Source organism: Rhamphochromis longiceps, linkage group LG9, assembly GCF_057381845.1.
Source record: "Rhamphochromis longiceps isolate RC_006_pf linkage group LG9, R_longiceps_female_GT1.1, whole genome shotgun sequence".
NCBI lineage: Eukaryota > Metazoa > Chordata > Actinopteri > Cichliformes > Cichlidae > Rhamphochromis > Rhamphochromis longiceps.
Window position 1 is genome coordinate 32,085,333 of NC_140565.1, and position 20,345 is coordinate 32,105,677.

The 20,345-nt window shown below is 40.6% G+C and overlaps 1 protein-coding gene and 1 pseudogene across 4 annotated transcripts in view; one reads left to right on the plus strand and one right to left on the minus strand.

The window, feature by feature from the left end:
• LOC146662609 (uncharacterized) overlaps window positions 1-20,345 on the plus strand; it is a 108,393-nt gene that overhangs the window by 72,685 nt on the left and 15,363 nt on the right. The window lies entirely within an intron of this gene.
• LOC146662613 (uncharacterized) lies at window positions 5,466-19,813 on the minus strand (annotated as a pseudogene). The gene is made up of 4 exons (XR_014913140.1): window positions 19,553-19,813; window positions 10,375-10,480; window positions 7,122-7,718; window positions 5,466-6,394 (listed from the first exon to the last, which is right to left on the minus strand). The product of XR_014913140.1 is annotated as an uncharacterized LOC146662613 (transcript).

A 20,345-nucleotide genomic window follows, 5' to 3' on the forward strand; every position in this document is an offset into this window, starting at 1 on the left:
TTTTTTTTCCTACCAAATCACCAGGAGCTGCACATTAACCACCACAATATATTTTATTCTCTGTGCTTCAAATATGAACACTGTTTGCAGTGCTAATGATTAGTTGGTGTTTTTCTCCAAACACTCTCTCACTCTTCTCTCAACGTGTTCACAATAAACTGTGAACAGATACCGAGGAGAGCAGCAGAAGACCTCATTCAGGAGCTAAACTCAACATGAACTGAACTCACAGTAAAGTTAGCTCGGTGCTTACCTTTAGATGAGCCCACAAACCGAGAGAAACTCCGCGATGAAGCTGCAACTCTTTCCAAACACAGGAAACAGATCAGGGAGCAGAGACCCACGTGGTTCACGCTGATCTCAGCTACGATCCAGGAGACAAGGGTGGGCAGATCGATGCAGATATCGATCCAAACGTTGGTACTACTGTAGTCTCTTTGAATTAAAAAGCAGCTCTCCTGTGTACCTCTGTCACTACCCAATCCGTACCGGAAACCGAATCGGTACCCCGCATGCGCGAAAGGTGTCTACTTCCGGTCAAAGCGTTTTACGATAGTTACGGGTCAGAGTATCTGTTAAGAATAATAAGTATCTCTTAAAATGTTTCCAATAATGAAACATTTCAATACAATGTAGACAAAAACGAAAAATTTAAAGATAGTTACGGATCAGGACTCCCCGATCCCTACCGCTCATGCGCAAGGGTTTTCTTCTTCCTCTGTTTGTTTATTGGCAGTTTACTCCCCAGTGTACGAGGACACTGCCACCTGCTGACCGAGCGAATAAACCCTATTGTTAACTGAATTAGCGTCATTACAAACGTGTGTTAAACTTGATTTAGTGATAGTCGAGTGTGTTTATGCTTGTCTGTGTGGAGAGGATTGTTGGAATAGTGATGATGATGTGCACTATCACTGTCAGTTGTCAGGAAACACTTCATCTGGCTGATGAATCTTCACGTGACATATTACAAAGTCTGTATTATTAACTCTGTAATTAGGCGCCATTCTTCTTATTTTACGGCGCTGTTGTTCAATCGGGGAACGCTCTCTGTTGAGGAGAAAAGCATGAATTTGTTTGTATACGGATTATTTATTTTGTTTAAATGTCCCGATAGTCGAAAAGGAGGCAGAACTGTTGAGAAATGCTATGAGCTAACTGGGTGATAACCGTATCATTGAAATATATAGACGAGACGACGAGGCTCCAGTTACAGCAGTGCAAGTAAACAAACAATAAATATAAGAAGAGTAAGAAAATAAATATACACTTTAGGACTCGGGGTAAAAGGATCAATAACAATTTAAAATTTATATTTTGATGATTTAAAGTCTCACACACAACCCGTCAAAAGGGGAGGGAGACCTGCTGCTTCCAAATAGAGCACATTTCATTCATAATGTTGTCAATCCAAGCCCATCATGTATTCATGATTTGAATCGTGGGTTGTACAAAATCCCAGAAAAAAAACTATGAACTAAGGTGTAGGTCTATTAGGTTATGTTGTGGTGATTCTCGGGTTGAGGGATGGGTGTTCATACTGGAGTGCAAAATTAAATGCTAATGGAAGATGGACAAGAAAAGTTCAAAGCCATCAGGTGCTCAGTTTAGAAAAAGAGAAAAGAAGAGGAGGAGTAACGAGCAAAAGATACAGGTAAGCAAATGTGTCATTGGATAATGGCAGGTCATGTATCCTGAAATAATCAGAATACTTTATTAATCCCTAAGTAAATTATGTGGGTTACAGTTGCTCCAAGAAGAAATAAAAAAAAAAAAGTAACAGTAACAGACTAAACTCCAAACAATACATTATGTTACAGATTTGACAAATTTAAGAAATAGCACTAATATACTCGCCCAGGGCAACAAACAGACTACGACCGCCCCTGCATATTAGTATATTCTGAAGTAATTTGTTTCCCCAAATACCTCAGACCATTCACGGACCATCGAAATTGTTTAAATATACTATGAGGGCAGTGTCCTGACATAGGCATTGCATATATCCCAATTAACATGATACCCTGAAAGCGATGTAAAACTTTCTATACATTGTAATAGGGATGGAATAGACTTCCCAGGCTGCGTCATAAGTAACAACATATCATCTGCATTTTGTAGATATTTATGTTGATTTTACCCATCGAAATCCCAAATATGTTTACGTTATTTCTTCGTTTTTGTGCAAAAGGCTCTATAGCAATTACAAACAGCCTGGGGCAAAGGGGACAGAAGAGATTAGATATAAATCTGTTTGTCAATACGTGTGCTGAAGGCGAATCATATAATGTTTTTATCCACCTAATAAAATTGTCACTAAAACCAAATTTTTCTTATGTCTTAAACAGATCTTCCCACTCGACACAATCAAAGGCTTTAGAAGCATCCAGCGATAAGGCTACGTAATTTGGTAAATTGACCAGCCGCCTAATATTATCTGAACCATACCGGTTCAGAACAAAACCAGATTGCGCTGCATGTATCTTTGTATGCAAAGGTATGGGACGGTAACCGCTTGGGTCTAGAGGATCTTTCACAGTTTTAGGGATAAAGGTTATAAGTCCAGAGTGCATTAACTGAGGTAATGAACCCACTTTAAACGCCTCATTATAAACATCGAACAGCATGGGGACTCAACATATCCTCCAATGCTCTATAGAAATCCAACGGTAACCCGTCTAATCCTGGAGCCTTATTAAGTGACATGCTGTTAATTGCGTGGGTAATCTCCTACTGTAATTGGAGCCTCTGTAATCTGCTGATCAGTAATAGAAAGCAGTGGCAGATTTAGATCAGTAAAGAATGCTTCAAATTCCTGTTCATCTAAACTACCTTGTGTAGAGTAAAGATTGTTGTAAAAGGCCCTGAATCCATCATTTATCTGTCTGGTAGAAGTTGAAATAATCCGTTTCGATTGTCATGTACCTGGGATGTGGTTCATACTGCCTTTTTAAGACCATATGCTAATAAATGGCTCGGCTTTTCTCCCATTTCCCAATATGCTTTATTTATACGAAATAAAGAATATTTTGTCTTTTTGTTATACAGGCCATTCAACTTATATTTAACATTATCAATTTTATTCAACTCCGTCTTTTGTATGAGAATGTACTACCGTTAACTCTGCCTCCGGGTCTTTAATTAAGGCCACATTTAAATGCCACCTGCAGCTTCGAGGTGTCTCCAAAATATTTCAAAGAAATAGGAAAAATTGGCACATGTTCTGAGATTACTATATTACCAATACTTGAATTTACAGAATTATTCGCTAAGGCTTCCGATATAAGAAAGTAGTCAATTCCAGTATAAACGTTATGAGGAGGAGAGTAGAAAGAATACTCACATTTCCTTCCTTTCTTTTTTTTTTGCCCCGTTTCTGTCCTGCCAGGCCCTCATTGGCCTTTCACGGCCAAAAAGGGAGCCCTGATTAATTGCAGTACCCTGTGATCTGTCAGGGCATGTGTCCAATTAGGGATGAGGAGGAGGGAGAGGAGTCTCTCTGGGACAATTCAACAAAAAGTACAGTAAAAGCATCCAATAAAACCATAAGAACAAAACACTGTACATTATTAAAAGATGATGAAAAATGATAAAACACAGCAACCCATGCAAGAATGATTAAAACATAAAGTTACACCCATCTATTCCATCCTGTGACCTGACACTACTTCATGAAAGAAAAAATCTAAAATAAAGATAAAACACTTACAGTATTAAATACAAAAACAACTATTGTTCCTTTATTCACACGCCTGATTCAGAATTATTTTCACACCAGATATCTTTCCTGACTGAACCTAAAAGCAGTATTAAAAAGAAAACTGCATCACAGATGATTTAGAAAGACTGCTTTAGAGGTTAGTCACAGCTGAAGCTTCCTGCGATCAAATGGCTGCTGGCAAAGATGCATGTTGTGCTGCGGTTCGTGTTTCTGTGGAGCTGAAATGCATCAAGTGCCTTAGAAGCACAGAGATACTTGTTTAAATGTTTAATGCAAGTAAACCCACAATGTCTTATAATAGCACTGATACTGTGTCTATCCTTTCTACTTCAACATTTAGTAACTAAAACTATTTTGTAATTAAAACCTTACCCACCAGGGGGCAGCGTTGTACCAGAAAGTTTTACTTTGGTTGCCAACCCTGCAATAATAAGAAAAGCAGCACATGTTCTGTACTGATTACATAAGCATTATATGCTCTCGAACACACCTTTAAGGTTAACTCTACCATGAGTGCCATGAGGAATTTGAGGGCCCATAGAAAAAAAATATCACTTTGGATTATGTAAAACTTTCTGTACACTTTGCATCCAGATAAAATCAGGGCACTCAAAAAGAACCTTTGAACAAAGGTTTAGAATTCTTGGAACTGAGTTTAATACACAGAATCATATGAACAGCAAGAAAATACATACAGAGTATAGCGAGACATTTACATGGCAGCAAGCAAAGCAAACCCTGTGGTGAAATGCATTTAAGCACAAACAGCAGAGAACCACAACATGACCGACACAAAAAATAGCAACCCGGGGAATATCAACCTCCTCCTGCCGTTGGGTACCCTTTCATCCTTTGTTCTCTCAAGGTCGATATGAAGTTTTTACCTCATAAGTAAAGTTTCAAATTCAAAAATGTCCTATAAACCCAATTATCAATGTGATATGCTCATCAATATTTTCCATCAGTTGTTAATCATGCTTGTACTTTGCTTCTTTTAATCTTACACTTATGTTCCATAGCTGTCTTTTTTCCACTAACTTTATGGCACTATTTCATAACTTTCTGAGTGCCAGTCCGAGAATCCATTATTTTTTAATTCTGTCCCTTTGTCAGTTTTATGGCCAAAGTGAGTCTGCAAAACGGCATTTGACAGTTAATCATTTTGACCATTTTTTAAGTGTGTGTGCCAGAAGTAGACTACTATCTATGATAAGAAAATGGTTTTCTCGCTTTCTGGCAGCTGAGGCAAGAAAAACAATCCCAGATGCATCCCCCGCAGGCCAGGTTTCTTTACCAAATAGGCTTTGGAAACACTGGACACGACATGAGGCAATAAAGATGAGCAGAGAGAAAGAGAAAGTTGAATTAGTTCCATGTTTGCACTTATCATTGTTGGCCATAGCACAATCAAAGGTTACTCATTGATCCCAATTATCTCATGTTATTGATCAACATGTGTTCATACAACAAGTCGTACAAACACCATTAATATAATTGTAGATAATATTTGACCTAAATATGTTGGTCTTGTGGTTTTAAACATGTAGGTTAGATGCTTTTCACAGTGATTCCATTATATAAACACTTCAGAGTGTGTGTGTGTGTGTGTTGTATACGAGTAAATATGATTGCGTAGTATATCTGTGAGTATGTCCAGTCCAGTATATACATGTTACCAAAAAAACCAAAAACTAAAAGTTCATACCATTTCTTCCCGCTGTAAATAACACTGTTTTATTCAGGAAAAACCCAAACGTTTGCATTTTTTTTTTTTAAAATCATCACTCTGTTTTTACGTGGCCTATCATTTTAAAAACTGGTATAAAGTTTGAGTCCACACTTTCAACCTAAGTTGAAATAGAGACTCTGGGTTGCTGCACCTTTGTTGTTGCATCTTAAACTGGGCATGTGATTTTGACACACCGACACGTCCGTCGACCCCTGGGGGTTAAAATGTAACTACTGGAACATTTTCATTCACAGTTGCCTCATCAGATTTTTACAGGAGATTTCACCTGAACTCTGTGGAGCCTGATCTCAAGAGTTTAAAGTCTGACACTGAAACCAGAAGAGGATCTTTCTGTCTCTTCAGATTCACAGTGATGGGAGTGATTTCAGCCCTGAGTGATCACGCTGATGTTTGCACAGAGCAGATAATGAAGTGAATGTTTTGGCACATTGGTAACAGTGAAACAGTTTATTAGTAACGTGGGATTGTTTGTGTTTGGAGTATGAACTGAGATTCCTGAAGCTTTTGTCACACTGGTCACAGCTGTAGTTTCCTTCCATGTGTGTACATTCATGCTTGTTACGATGACCTGATCGTGAGAAGCTTTTGTCACAGTGTCTGCACTTGTATGGTTTCTCTCCTGTGTGGACTCGTTTGTGTGTTTTAAGCTGACTTGAAGTAGTGAAGGATGACCCACACTGGTCACAGACGTGCTTTTTCACCCCACTGTGAATCAGTTCATGGTTTTTTAAGTCACCTGATGTGGTGAAGCTTCTCCCACATTCTTTGCAGTATTTCAGTTTGTCTCCAGTGTGTTTACGTTGATGTTTTTTTAGGGAGACTTGCCAATTGAAAGTTTTTCCACAAAGGTCACAACGAAAGTCTTTCCCACCACCACAGTAATGACAGGGTTGAGAACTGGATCCATCTGTGTCGCTCTGCTTCTGAACAAAGACACAAACACAGTGTAAGTCAGTCCTTCAACATTTTCATCCTGAACGTCGCCTGAAATAAAGAGCATCTCTGCAGACGTCCAATTACATTTTACTGTTTCAGTTAACACACTCAGTTTACTGGGCTGCAATAACTACAATACTACCATCATAATACTACAGTAATACTTATTTCATGTTACAATAACATCTGACTTACTACCATAAAAATATTTGAAGGGTACCAACACAGTACTAAATTACTAATGTAACACTCCAACAATACTAATTTAATACTGCATTAATAACACTGTAACTGTGCAGTTAAAACACTCAGCTGACCAAGACAAGAAAAACACTACTACCCCCATGACACTGCAATTATAATACTAAATGAGTATTTTAACACTAATGTCTGAAAGTACTAAAGTTATGAGGAAGCAATGACACTAATGCTAAAATACTACAATACCATTACGTAACAATACAACTTTATAAACCATTTATGCAGAAATAATATCACTGCCTGAACATTAAATAACAGAATCATATCAGTGTTCAGCACATTTCGTTTTTCACAATAGTGTAAACAAAAATCATAATTGAAATGAAAATCTGAATAATCACTCAGAGCTGCTTTTCCCTGCAGTAGAATTGCTAACATGCTAACACAGTTTAATGAGCAGAGTTGTTCCAAACAGTCAGGCTAAAATGACAAGATAACAATATAAATACATACCTCACAGTAACTGCACTTGTAGAGTCTCTTTCTGTTGTGGATCTGTTGGTGTAGTTTCAGGTAATGTGGAGTTTTAAAAGTCTTTTCACACAGGTCACATTTACAAGGTCTCTCCTCAGTGTGGGTAAACATGTGGCGTTGTAAGTGTATGTCTTTAGCAAAGTGTTTGCCACACTGACCACAGCAGTACACATCTTCTCTGGTGTGAATGCGTAGATGTGCATTTCGGCTTCCACTCTGGCTGAAAGTTTTTCCACAGATGTCACAGCTGTATGCCTTAATTCCAGAGTGGGTAACTAGGTGCCTCTGTAAGCCGTTACTGCGATTAAAAGCTCTGCCACACTGATCACAGCTGTACGCTTTAACTCCACTGTGGATGAGTTGGTGTGTTTTTAGGGAACCCACGGAGGAAAAAGACTTTCCACACAACTCACAGCTGAACGGTCTCTCTCCAGTGTGGATGACCTGATGACGTTTTAGGAATGCCTTAAAAGTAAAACCCATCCCACACTCGTCACAGGTGTGTTTTTTCTCTCTCTTTCTTCTGTGAGGTTTGTCGGCCTCCTGAGAGCGCTGACTTCTCGCTCCATGTTGGTCCTGCAGTGACAGAGATACAAACAGAGGCAGTGAGTGAAATGCAGTCGTAGAACAAACTCAACCTTCAAACTTCCTCCATTAACACTAGTTTTAAACCTGAAGGTGGAGTGTGGCACCAAACACCTTAAAGGTCTCTTATCCCCACCTGCTGGTAGTTCTAACACATTACATCCAAACTCATGTTAAAAATGACTGTTCAAAAACTCTAAGGCTATGTTCACACTGCAAGTCTTAATGCTCAATTCCGATGTTTTGATCAAATCAAATTTTTTTTGTCTGGTTGTTTACACTACAAATAAAATGTGACAGCAAACGTGCTCTAGTGTGAATGGTACACGGCCCTCAAATGGGCCGACATGCGCAAAAGAAGACGTCACACACAACACGCTCCGTTTAGACCCAGACCAGTATTGTTTGACTGATGGCCCTTAATGTAAAGACTTGTTTTGGACTTTACGTTTCCCAATTTTGCTTTAAGTCATAAAGTTATTTTGTTATTTACATATGGCCTATTAATTATCCTTATTGAAGCCCCTCTCTAAAACAGCAAAGGATAGTTGCAGATTTCTGTCAGAAGCTGCAGATTACACAGTACAAACAAAATGTTCACGTTGTCTTCCCAGCAGTTTCATTAACATCTACACTGAATGGCCAGGAAGCGTTCGCGATGTCTTCTCGGGCGCTTCTCTGGCGTTGAGAATCGGCGTCTGTCTTGTGTCAGTGACGTAAAAGATGGATTTAATGCGACATGACCGTTCAAACAGCAGTCGCTTTCTACAACATCAGATATGTATCGGATTCAGTACCACATACGAAAGTGACCCAGATTGGACTTAAAAATATAGGATTTGTGTCATTCACACTGTCATAGCATGATCGGATATGGGTCGCATAGGGCCAAAAAAAGTGATGCGCTTTCGCCTGCAGTGTGAACGTAGCTTAAAACCATGTCCATCTCTCCTGCTTGTACACAAATATTAATGCCAGCATACTAACACACTCAGAATAGTAATAAATGTTTAGCAGCTCTATACTTTTTTATATTTCCTCTTTCCTATAATAAATATGTATAATTTTCTAATTTATTCCATTATAATAGAGAGTTTGCAGCTGTGAGATTCCGACTGTGCTTCCCTTGCAAAAGTTAAAACCGATCGATCTCCATTTGTCTCCCTTTGTTCACGGAATAAGTCTCTGAGTCAGCAAGGGCTGCTAGCGAAAACCTAACAATTGTGAGCTGTGACTCCTTTCCCCACGCTGCCAAAACTGCAAAACACTTAGCTGTGTCTCTAATAAAAACTCTGTAACTTTGCTCTGCTTCACTTCAGCAGCATCAGGTAAAGTTCATATGGTTTTCTTTCGTTTTTGATGTACTGCAGAATATTTTTATAAAATCCCAGGCGAGGAAAATCACCTTCAGGTTTCTCTGTGTTTTATCGTCAGTTACTTTGACACAAAGGCAACTGTTGTGATGCTTACACCTTTGATAAAGTCTCACAACTGTCAGCTTTGTTTTTATAGATATAAAAAATGGAAATGTACTGATGCATGATCTGAATTATAATATTTCCGACTGTCTGAGGCAAAATTTTTGCAAACAACAAGTTATTCGCACCCATTTACTTTTTACCCTTTTTTAAAAATAACCATTTCAAACTATTTACAGAACAATCATGCCACACAAATTATTTGTGCCACTCCAAAAATAATTTCTGTCCACTATAAAGGAAACATCACAGCCTGATGCCTGCAGGTCTGACAGCAGCAGGTGTGTCACTCCTGTTTCTACCTGGAGACAGCAGTCGCCTCATTGTTCTGACACACAACACAAAACTATCCACAACACTACACACTAACTACACAAGGCAACACATTAACTACACACTCCAAACACGCTAAACGTCACAAATCTCTCACGACTCAAAACTCGCTCTCTCTCTTTTTCTGCTGCCTCTCTCTCTCTCTCTCTCTCTCTCTCTGTCACTCTTAAAACTTCCCTTTTTTTTGTTTGTTTTTTTGCTCATAAGCAGAGAGTGCTCGCTGCGCTGTCCTTAGACAGTAAACGTGACGAAACTATTCAGGAAAAAACGGCGCGTATATATTGTTTATAATGACTCTGGTTTTACGTGGCCTATCAACACAATTTAAAAATTGGTATATACCACCTTGTTGCTTTGTCTTTAAGTGGTCATGTGATTGGCTTACCACGACTACTTTATTCTTCCTCAGTCAAACACTAAGCACTCATGCGATTGTTACTTGTAATGCCGTTATTCCCATCACTGTTCCTCAAAGCATTTCAACACAGTCCTCTTTGGTGACATCTGCTGGCCAAAAATATGAAGAACAGCTTGAATCTACAAATTATAATATAGAGTTTCATAATAATTGCCCACTCTACAGAGCTCAGCTGACAGCTTCTGTCTGATGTTGGGCTGCTGTTGTGGTGCTTTGAACGTGTATTTTTGGGGATGATGAAAAAAATGTTTTGTCTATTTGATTATTAATAATTTTGATGAATAAACCTTCCTTATTTTAACATGTGCTGTGGTCTCTAAAAAACAACATAATATACAACACAGTCATATAACAGGTTTGGAGGATGAGAGTTTTAGACGTGACTGATTATTTGGTGAAACTGTGATATTTTCCTCACCTCCTGTGTTGAGCTCATTGTTTCCTCTGTAGTGACTCAGCTGAGTCCAGATGGCTGAAAATGTTCCTCTGCTGCTCCGTCAGACTCTTCTCCTCCTGCTGATCAGCTGGGACACAAAACAGATCTTTGTTAGGCTCCACACTGCACTGAAGAGTCAAAGTGTCTCATATGTTCATCTGACAACACAAAGTACAAATTTCACTCTGATTGCTTGTAGAAATCTTGTGAGACGTGTTGTGCTGCAAAGTGAGGAAACTCTCTCACTCACTTATACTTCAGGAGGAACTTTGTGACATTGGCTCTAATATTCTAAGCAGCCCTTTACTATGACAGGGCCAGAAAGTCCTATTTGAAGGTTTGGGAGAAGGACCATGTTAAAGGTGGATTGGGGTTTATACACTTTGTTATGATACAGGTAAGGCTGTAAGAGCCTGAGAAGGTGTCCTGAATGAACCTCTAAAACCAGTTTTCAGCTAACGACTCTGCTTCAGTCTGGAAAACAGCAACTACAAGTTTAAAGACTCCATCAACAATTCACACCCAGCAACAGCCTGAACAGCTCCTCCTGTGGTTTCCACAAACAGGGACAGACCTCTTACTCCCCCACCCCACACTTTCCACACCTTCAGCCCCCCAGTCCCACCACCACCGCCATATCATACCGTTCACGGTGATACCAGTATAATGTTGGGCAACGATAAGGAAATGAAACATCACGATAGAATGTGGTTAAAACGCGCATGCGCAGTGGCTTTGTTTTCATACGCACATGGCGGAAAAAGCATGGCAGCGAATGAGAAGAGCGAAAGTGGATCATTAAATGAAACGGATGAACCAGAACTGGTTTGTAAAAATGCTGCAACTTCAGTGGTGTGAAACTGGTTTAGCTTTCGTCCGTCAGACACACAACAAAGCACTATTTTTGGTAGAGCATGCTAGCGGGCCGTCGTTATTACCATGTTGTTTGGAAAATACGGCGCACTTAAAATCAATCCTTTTATTTTCTGAAAATCGACAGTGCCCCTTATAATCCCGTGTGCCTTATGTATGAATTCTGGTTGTGTTTACTGACCTGAAAACAATTTTACGTACACGGCGCTCGAAAATCTGTAAAATGTTTCAGTACGACTTTGCTATGCTACGAACCCGCACCGCTTGATGGATTGTCGGAGCATTACGTGTAAATGACCTTTAAATTTGTAAATATTTTTACGTTTGTTTGAAAGGCACTTCGGTTTTATTTTGAAATCCATGCTTTTATTTTGAAACAGGAAACTGGCACAAAACCGTTAAAGGGCTGTTAGTAACGTTTCTTTTAGGATATGGTAAAATAGTGTGCCTTAAAGTGAAAAATATGTACGTTTACTTTGCCAATTAGTACCTGGCTGACAGTGGCACAAGGTTTGTTAATGTTTCCTTTAACGGAATAAGTTACATGCAATCAAAATGTCGTTTAATAGAGTTTGTTGTTAACCTTGACCTTTATGTGTAGTTGTAAGTTAGTGAGGTGATATAATGAATTGAGTGATGTAAATTTGATGTATATGCTATATGTGAGCAGGAGAAATTTGTTTCCTTTGATCTTATGGTATTAATATTGCTGGTTTTGTTTTGCTCCTAGCTCTTACGGTGTCTTCACTGAATGTTTCAATAAAAACATTTCCAATAAAACCTCTGTGAAGCATCAGTATAAGAGACCATCATTCAGCCAGGGATGCTACAGTAAGAGCTTCAGCCTCACGAGTTTCACCTGACTGCCAAAGTCTATGATGAAAGAAGAGGGATTCATTGTGATGGTCTAAATGTGACACTCGCTCAAAATGGAAGCATCTCAGATATTAACTGCAGAAGCAGAAGGCTCAGATCAAATAAAAGACATCTGTCAAGCAAGCAAGGATGAGGAACTTCGCAGATCTGATCGCCCAAGAAATCCCACGGAGAAGATGCTTACATTTCAGAGAGAGGAGGCATACAAAAGGGAGAAGCGGCTCATGCACCTTTATGATCAATGGAAGATACAGGCACGTAAGGCAAGAAATCAGCTAAAGCTAGACATTCCAGAAAGTGAAATCGCAGCTCTCATTGATATCTTAGAGAAATGCATGAATGATATTACGGACATTTATGTACAAATCAGAGATCACCTCACACCATCCAGTGAAACGAGACGTCGTGTTGATGCATGTGAGGCCGTAACAAAGGACATTATTAAAATTGCATATGAAAGAATATCAGGCATAGACGAAGACTATGATAGTGAAGCAGTCAAAGAACGCCTTCGTGAGCTCCTTAACAGAGACTATGCTCATTCCATATATGGATCCACAGTTTCACCTCCAAGTCAACACACTATAGACTCCATTGTCGCAGTAAAAAGAGCAGATGCTGCAGCAGAATTAGCAGCAAAGGAAGCAGAATATGAGTTGTTATTGGCGGAAGGAAAACAAAAGGAAAGGATCCAGCTCTTAGTAGAGCGACAGAAAAGGGATCTTGAAGCTCAAAAACATGAACTAGAAAGACTAAGGGCTGAAAAGGATATAAGAGCAGCACGAGCAAGATTGTCAATTTACAACCAAGATGTAATGCAGGAGGGCAGCTTGTGCTCTGCTAACAGCAAACTAAGGAACCAGGAACATATGCACCCACATCAAGCTGTGTCTCTGGCTCCAGTTCAGCATCTCATAAGATTTCCAGCTTCACCTCCACAGACAGATGTGTCCCACTTAGCTCAAGCAGTACAAGACAGCATAGCCATGAACAGACTTCCAATGCCAGAGCCACCTGTATTCACCGGCGACCCAATCCAGTTCATTGAATGGAAATCTTCATTCATATCCCTCATAGATAAAAGGAACATATGTTCAGCTGACAAACTGCATTACTTGAGAAGATATGTGGGAGGTCCTGCACGAAAGACACTTGATGGTATCTTTTACAGGGAGGATGATGAAGCGTATAAAGATGCATGGGATCGCCTTAATAGCAGGTACGGTCAACCATTCGTCTTGCAGAGAGCTTTCAGAGAAAAACTAGCTAGCTGGCCAAAGATCCACTCAAAGGATGCAGAACAACTCAGAGCATTCGCCGACTTCCTACATGCATGTCAGCAAGCCATGCCTCATATTAAAGGGCTGGACATTCTGAATGACTGTGAAGAGAACCAAAAGCTGGTCCAAAAGTTACCTGAGTGGGCAGCTTCAAGGTGGAACCGCAAGGTGACCCAGTTTATGAAGGACAGACAGGAATTTCCAGCCTTTCAGGACTTTGTCAACTTCATGTCATTAGAAGCAGAGATTGCCTGTAACCCAGTAACTTCCCTCCATGCATTACGTTTATCAGACTTACCTGCAGAGAAACATCATTTGAAAGAAAGGAAAAATAAATCTACTGTTCTCCATACACAGACACTTACAGAGAATGAGAAGAATGTACCATCCAAGACAAGCTTAAAGCCCCCTTGTACATTCTGTCATGATAACAAACACCGCCTACATAGTTGTCCAGAGTTTAAAGGAACGCCTCTGGAAGAGAAAAGAAAGTATGTAAGGGAAAACAAACTCTGCTATGGTTGTCTGAAACCAGGCCATAATGTTAAAGACTGCCGCCACAGACACTTATGTGATATCTGTAAGGGACGACACCCAACTTGCCTTCATGACGACAGATATTCCAACATGAATGCTGTGTTAGCCTCTAATCAGAATACAGACGAAGCAGTTACGACATTGTCTCTCAATACAGAGACTGAGCACACATCTATGACTACATCCATGATTTTGCCAGTCTGGGTTTCCTCTTCCAACAACCCAGGAATAGAAAGGCTTGTCTATGCTCTGCTTGACACCCAGAGTGACACTGTGTTTATTGATGAAGATGTTAGTCGTAGCTTGACAACCAAGACCTATCCTGTAAGGCTAAAGCTAACCACCATGATCGGAAAGGACACAGTAACACACAGTGAAAGAGTCTCGGGTCTCAGAGTGCGTGGCTATACCTCCACAAATCACATTGATCTCCCTCCTGCCTATACCAAAGACTGCATACCAGCGAATCGAAGGCACATTCCTACCAGTGAAACGGCGAGGCATTGGAATCATCTCAAAGCAATAGCAGATGATATTCCACCACATTTAGACTGAGAAGTTGGTCTTCTAATAGGTTATAACTGCTCACAAGCACTAGCACCAAGACAGGTCATCCTAGGAAGAGATAATGAACCTTATGCAGTCCGCACAGACCTAGGATGGAGCATCATAGGCTGCTCACCACCTCACCTTGAATCTCCTCCTGTCGCCAACATATGCCATAGAGTAACTGTCAAAGAGCTTCCTCCAGTGACGCCATCCGATGCCATTAAAGTACTTGAGTCTGACTTTAAGGACATCAGCAAGGACAGCAGAACAGTGTCTCAAGATGACATCCTCTTCCTCAATATGCTAAAGGAAAGCATTTACATGAATGCCCATGGTCACTATGAGATGCCTCTCCCTTTTAAAGAGAGACCCTACCTTCCCAACAACAAGCAGTTAGCTATCATCCGGCTCAACCATCTCAAACGAAAGCTGCTGAACAACAAGAACTACAAGACTCACTACGTAACGTTTTTGAATGAGGTAATTAAAAACAATGATGCTGAAGAAGTTCTCTGTGAAGAGAAGGAAGGTGAAACATGGTATATTCCACACCACGGAGTTTATCATTCCAAAAAACCAGAGAAGCTCAGAGTGGTTTTTGATTGCTCGGCTAAGTACAAGGGAACTTGCCTAAATGATCATCTCCTGTCGGGCCCAGATTTGACAAATACTCTAACTGGTGTTCTTATCAGATTTCGACAGAACCGTGTTGCTCTGATGTGCGACATCGAAAGGATGTTTCATCAGTTTCATGTGCGCGAAGCGGATAGAGACTACCTACGTTTCCTGTGGTGGAAGGATGGAAACTTCAGTGTGGAGCCACAGGAATTCCGTATGAAAGTTCACCTTTTCGGTGCTGCATCTTCACCGGGATGTGCCAACTATGGGTTGAAACATCTCGCTAAGGAGAACGAGAGCCTGTTTCCTCTGGGCTCCCAATTCATTATAAGGGACTTCTATGTGGATGATGGTGTCACAAGCATAGCAGATGTAGATGAGGCTATTCAGCTTGCAAAAGAAGCCCAAAGGCTCTGTGCTATGGGTGGTCTGCGACTACACAAATTTGTGTGTAACAATGCGAAGGTGCTTGAGAGTATAGCACCATCTGAGCGTGCCACTGAAGTAAAGGCTCTTGATCTTGCCTTTAGTGATTCATCACTGGAAAGAGCCTTAGGAATCCACTGGCACATTGAGTCAGACAGTTTCAGGTTTCATGCCCATTTGAAAGACCAACCAGAAACCAGGCGTGGTATACTATCCACTGTTGCCTCTCTTTATGATCCACTTGGGCTTATTGCTCCTTTCCTGCTAACTGGGAAAAGGGTTCTTCAAGAAATGTGTAGGCATGGTACAGGTTGGGATGACCCACTCATCAGTAAACTGCAACCAGTCTGGAGATCCTGGAAGAGTGATCTGGCAAATTTGGATAAAATCACCATACCCCGATGCTATGTACCAGCTGACTTTGGAAAGGTCACAAAGAGAGAGCTACATCACTTCTCTGATGCAAGCACGTATGGTTATGGCCAGTGCTCATATTTGAGACATGTGAATGGAAATGGAACTGTTCATTGTGCTCTGATTATGGCAAAGTCCAGAGTTGCTCCAATCAAAGCTGTGACCATCCCCAGGTTAGAACTGACTGCTGCTGTTGTATCAGTTGCAGCAAGCAATACTCTAAAGGAAGAACTGGGAATTTCAGGGATTGACGAATACTTCTGGACAGACTCCAAGGTTGTACTGGGGTACATTAACAACGAGGCACGTCGCTTCCACACATTTGTATCAAATAGGATTCAGAAAATACATCTCAGTACAACTCCTCAGCAGTGGCGATATGTTTCTACTGACAAGAATCCTGCAGACCTTGCTTCGAGAGGTTCTAGTGCAAGCAAGCTTCTGACATCGAACTGGTTTACTGGACCCAAGTTCTTATGGGAGAAAGAGGTATCACCAGAGGTAGAGGTAATCCCAGAAATCCCAGTTGGGACCCCGAAGTTAAAAGGGTTCAAGCACTAAATTTGGAGTCTGCAGAACAAGTGACTCTTTCAGACCGCTTGTCAAAGTTTTCTTCATGGTGTAAGGTCAAACAAGCTGTTGCGCGACTTCTTCGCCGAACCAAGAGTGACAAGTCAACAAGTCACAGCACAGTTCAGGAGCGAGAGGATGCACAGCGCATCATTATAAGAGATTTACAGAGACGAGTGTATCGAGATGAGATCCAGCTACTTAGTAATGGCTTACAACTTTCACGGCAGAGTAAACTGTTTCGATTGGATGCCTTTCTTGACAAAGATGGAATCCTCAAGGTGGGAGGAAGACTGAAAAATGCATCTCTCCCTGCCTCTCAGAAACATCCAATGATCATTCCAAAGGACCACCACATAACGAGGATGATAATAGCTCATCATCATGAACAGGTTAAACACCAAGGAAGGGGTATAACCATCAACGAGATCAGATCAAATGGATACTGGATCCCAGGAATGAACAGAGCTGTTGCATCTTATGTGCATCAGTGTGTCAAATGCAGGAAACTCAGGGGATCAGTGGAAGAGCAGCGAATGGCAGACCTGCCATCTGAGCGGGTGGATCCATCTCCACCTTTCACTTATTGCGGAATGGACTGTTTTGGGCCATTTTTTACAAAGCAAGGGCGTAAGGTGAATAAGCGTTATGGTCTGCTTTTCACATGCCTTTGTTGTAGAGCAATTCACATTGAAATGGTGAATGATATGTCAGCAGATGCCTTCATTAATGGCCTCCGATGTTTTGTTTCCATAAGAGGAGCAGTACGACAAATAAGATGTGACCAAGGAAGCAATTTTGTTGGAGCTAAGAATGAAATGTATAATGCGCTGAAACAGATGGATGTCAATCGTCTGACTGCATTCTTGGCTGAGAGGCAGTGCGACTTCATTATGAATGCTCCCCATTCAAGCCATGTTGGAGGTGTCTGGGAGAGACAGATCAGAACAGTAAGAAATGTACTTCGGTCCACTCTTTCACTCTCACCTGGAAGATTAGATGATGCCTGTTTGAGGACATTGTTTTACGAAGCAATGTCTATTGTGAACAGCCGTCCACTCACTGTGGATAACCTGAATGATCCAAATGGTCCAGAACCGCTGACTCCTAATCACCTACTCACTATGAAACCCACTGGAGCCTTACCACCTCCCGGGACGTTCATCAGAGAAGACATGTATGCTCGTAAGAGATGGCGTCATATCCAGTATCTAGCAGAGCAATTCTGGAACCGCTGGAGAAGAGAGTATCTCTCTAATATTGCCACTAGACAACGTTGGCATATTTCTAGAAGGAATCTGAAAGTTGGTGACATAGTCATCGAAAGGATGGATGATCTGCCACGGAACGAGTGGAGATTAGCCAGAGTTGAAGAAACAGTCGCTGATAAAGATGGGCTTGTGAGGAAAGTTAAGATTCGTCTTGGAGACCAGAAAATGAAAAGGGAGGGTCAATGTTCTGGCAAGCCATCCATTGTTGAACGGCCCATTCAGAAACTGATCTTGCTTTTAGAGGCTGTCTAAGACAACGACCATACCCTTTATTGTATGAAGACTTGTGGACATTACCTGCAGGCTCATGCATGGATAATTCTTTGTTTTCGTTATGTAAAAGGCCTTGTGGTTAAGGTCATTCGTTTTTAAAAATCATTCGTGTTATGGTTCTCCCTTTTGTTAAAACACTCATGATTTGGTGGGAGTGTAAATGACCTTTAAATTTGTAAATATTTTTACGTTTGTTTGAAAGGCACTTCGGTTTTATTTTGAAATCCATGCTTTTATTTTGAAACAGGAAACTGGCACAAAACCGTTAAAGGGCTGTTAGTAACGTTTCTTTTAGGATATGGTAAAATAGTGTGCCTTAAAGTGAAAAATATGTACGTTTACTTTGCCAATTAGTACCTGGCTGACAGTGGCACAAGGTTTGTTAATGTTTCCTTTAACGGAATAAGTTACATGCAATCAAAATGTCGTTTAATAGAGTTTATGTTGTTAACCTTGACCTTGACCTTTATGTGTAGTTGTAAGTTAGTGAGGTGATATAATGAATTGAGTGATGTAAATTTGATGTATATGCTATATGTGAGCAGGAGAAATTTGTTTCCTTTGATCTTATGGTATTAATATTGCTGGTTTTGTTTTGCTCCTAGCTCTTACGGTGTCTTCACTGAATGTTTCAATAAAAACATTTCCAATAAAACCTCTGTGAAGCATCAGTATAAGAGACCATCATTCAGCCAGGGATGCTACATTACGGCTATCGTAGGCAGGAGCCTCCCGGAGTGATACGTACTGTGCTTCAACATAATGTTACCGTATTGTGTGTGTATAACCTCCTTAACTTTTGTGGATGTTATACATCAGCGGTCTCCAACCTTTTTTGCGCCACGGACCGGTTTATGCCCGACAATATTTTCACGGACCGGCCTTTAAGGTGTCGCGGATAAATACAACAAAATAAAACTAGTACCGGTACCGAAAAAAATAAGATTTATTCATAACACACGTGAAAAGACCCAGGAAAACCAAGTTAACGATAAAAACGATAACAACATAACGCTGAAAACCGATAAAAACCCTGAAAACTATACATTTCACACCTGAGCCTCAACTCTCGCGGCCTGGTACCAAACGACTCACGGCCCGGTACCGGTCCGAGGCCCGGGGGTTGGGGACCGCTGTTATACATGGTTATGCTGAGGATATGTCGGCCAGTTTCCACTGGAAATGCCTTTTTGTTAAACTGTCAGCAAGGAATTTGCACTGTTACATTTTTATATAACTTTAATGCACATAAAAAACAGCTGCAGGGACAATGAAAAGACTTTTCTGCTCCAACTTCTCCCAGCATGCTGAGCTAATGATTAGTTGGTGTTTTTCTCCAAACACTCTCTCACTCTTCTCTCAACGTGTTCACAATAAACTGTGAACAGACACCGAGGAGAGCAGCAGAAGACCTCATTCAGGAGCTAAACTCAACATGAACTGAACTCACAGTAAAGTTAGCTCGGTGCTTACCTTTAGATGAGCCCACAAACCGAGAGAAACTCCGCGATGAAGCTGCAACTCTTTCCAAACACAGGAAACAGATCAGGGAGCAGAGACCCACGTGGTTCACGCTGATCTCAGCTACGATCCAGGAGACAAGGGTGGGCAGATCGATGCAGATATCGATCCAAGCGTTGGTGCTACTTTATTCTCTTTGAATAAAAAAACAGCTCTCTGTGCAAACGCCTCCTCTCGTGCAACATTCACACTTTGCTCCACCTCCTCCTTCTTCTTCTTCTTCTTCTTCTTTACATCGTTTATTGTATTTGCGGTTGTCAAACAACAAAATGATGAATTACCGCCACCAACTGGTGTGGAGTGTGAACTGGAGCGTCGACCAGCAACAATTTACTCTCTTTTAAAAACTGGAATAAGGCCTGATCAATTTCACTTCTTAACTTTGCAGTAAATCAATAAGATCCAGTTTCATTTTTATGTTACTGAGGTTTTGGATCATTTACCTTCTCACAGTGTAATATAACATGTTCTACAGTTTCTTCTTCTCTTTTTTGAATGATTTGAATGGAGGTTATAATCCACCATCACTGAACTGAAATGAGTCTCTAAGTAGGAAGTTATCAGTTCAGTTTTTGATCAATTTGACTGTATTTTACTGTGCAGGCTGAGTTTGATTCGATGAGTTAGGGTTTCTTAGTGGTTATATTAATGTCATTAAATTGTTTTTTATTTTTTATTAATGCATGTATGTATTTCCTTTTAAATATAGCACTAATTTACAATGGGAGTTTCCAAGTTGTGTTAT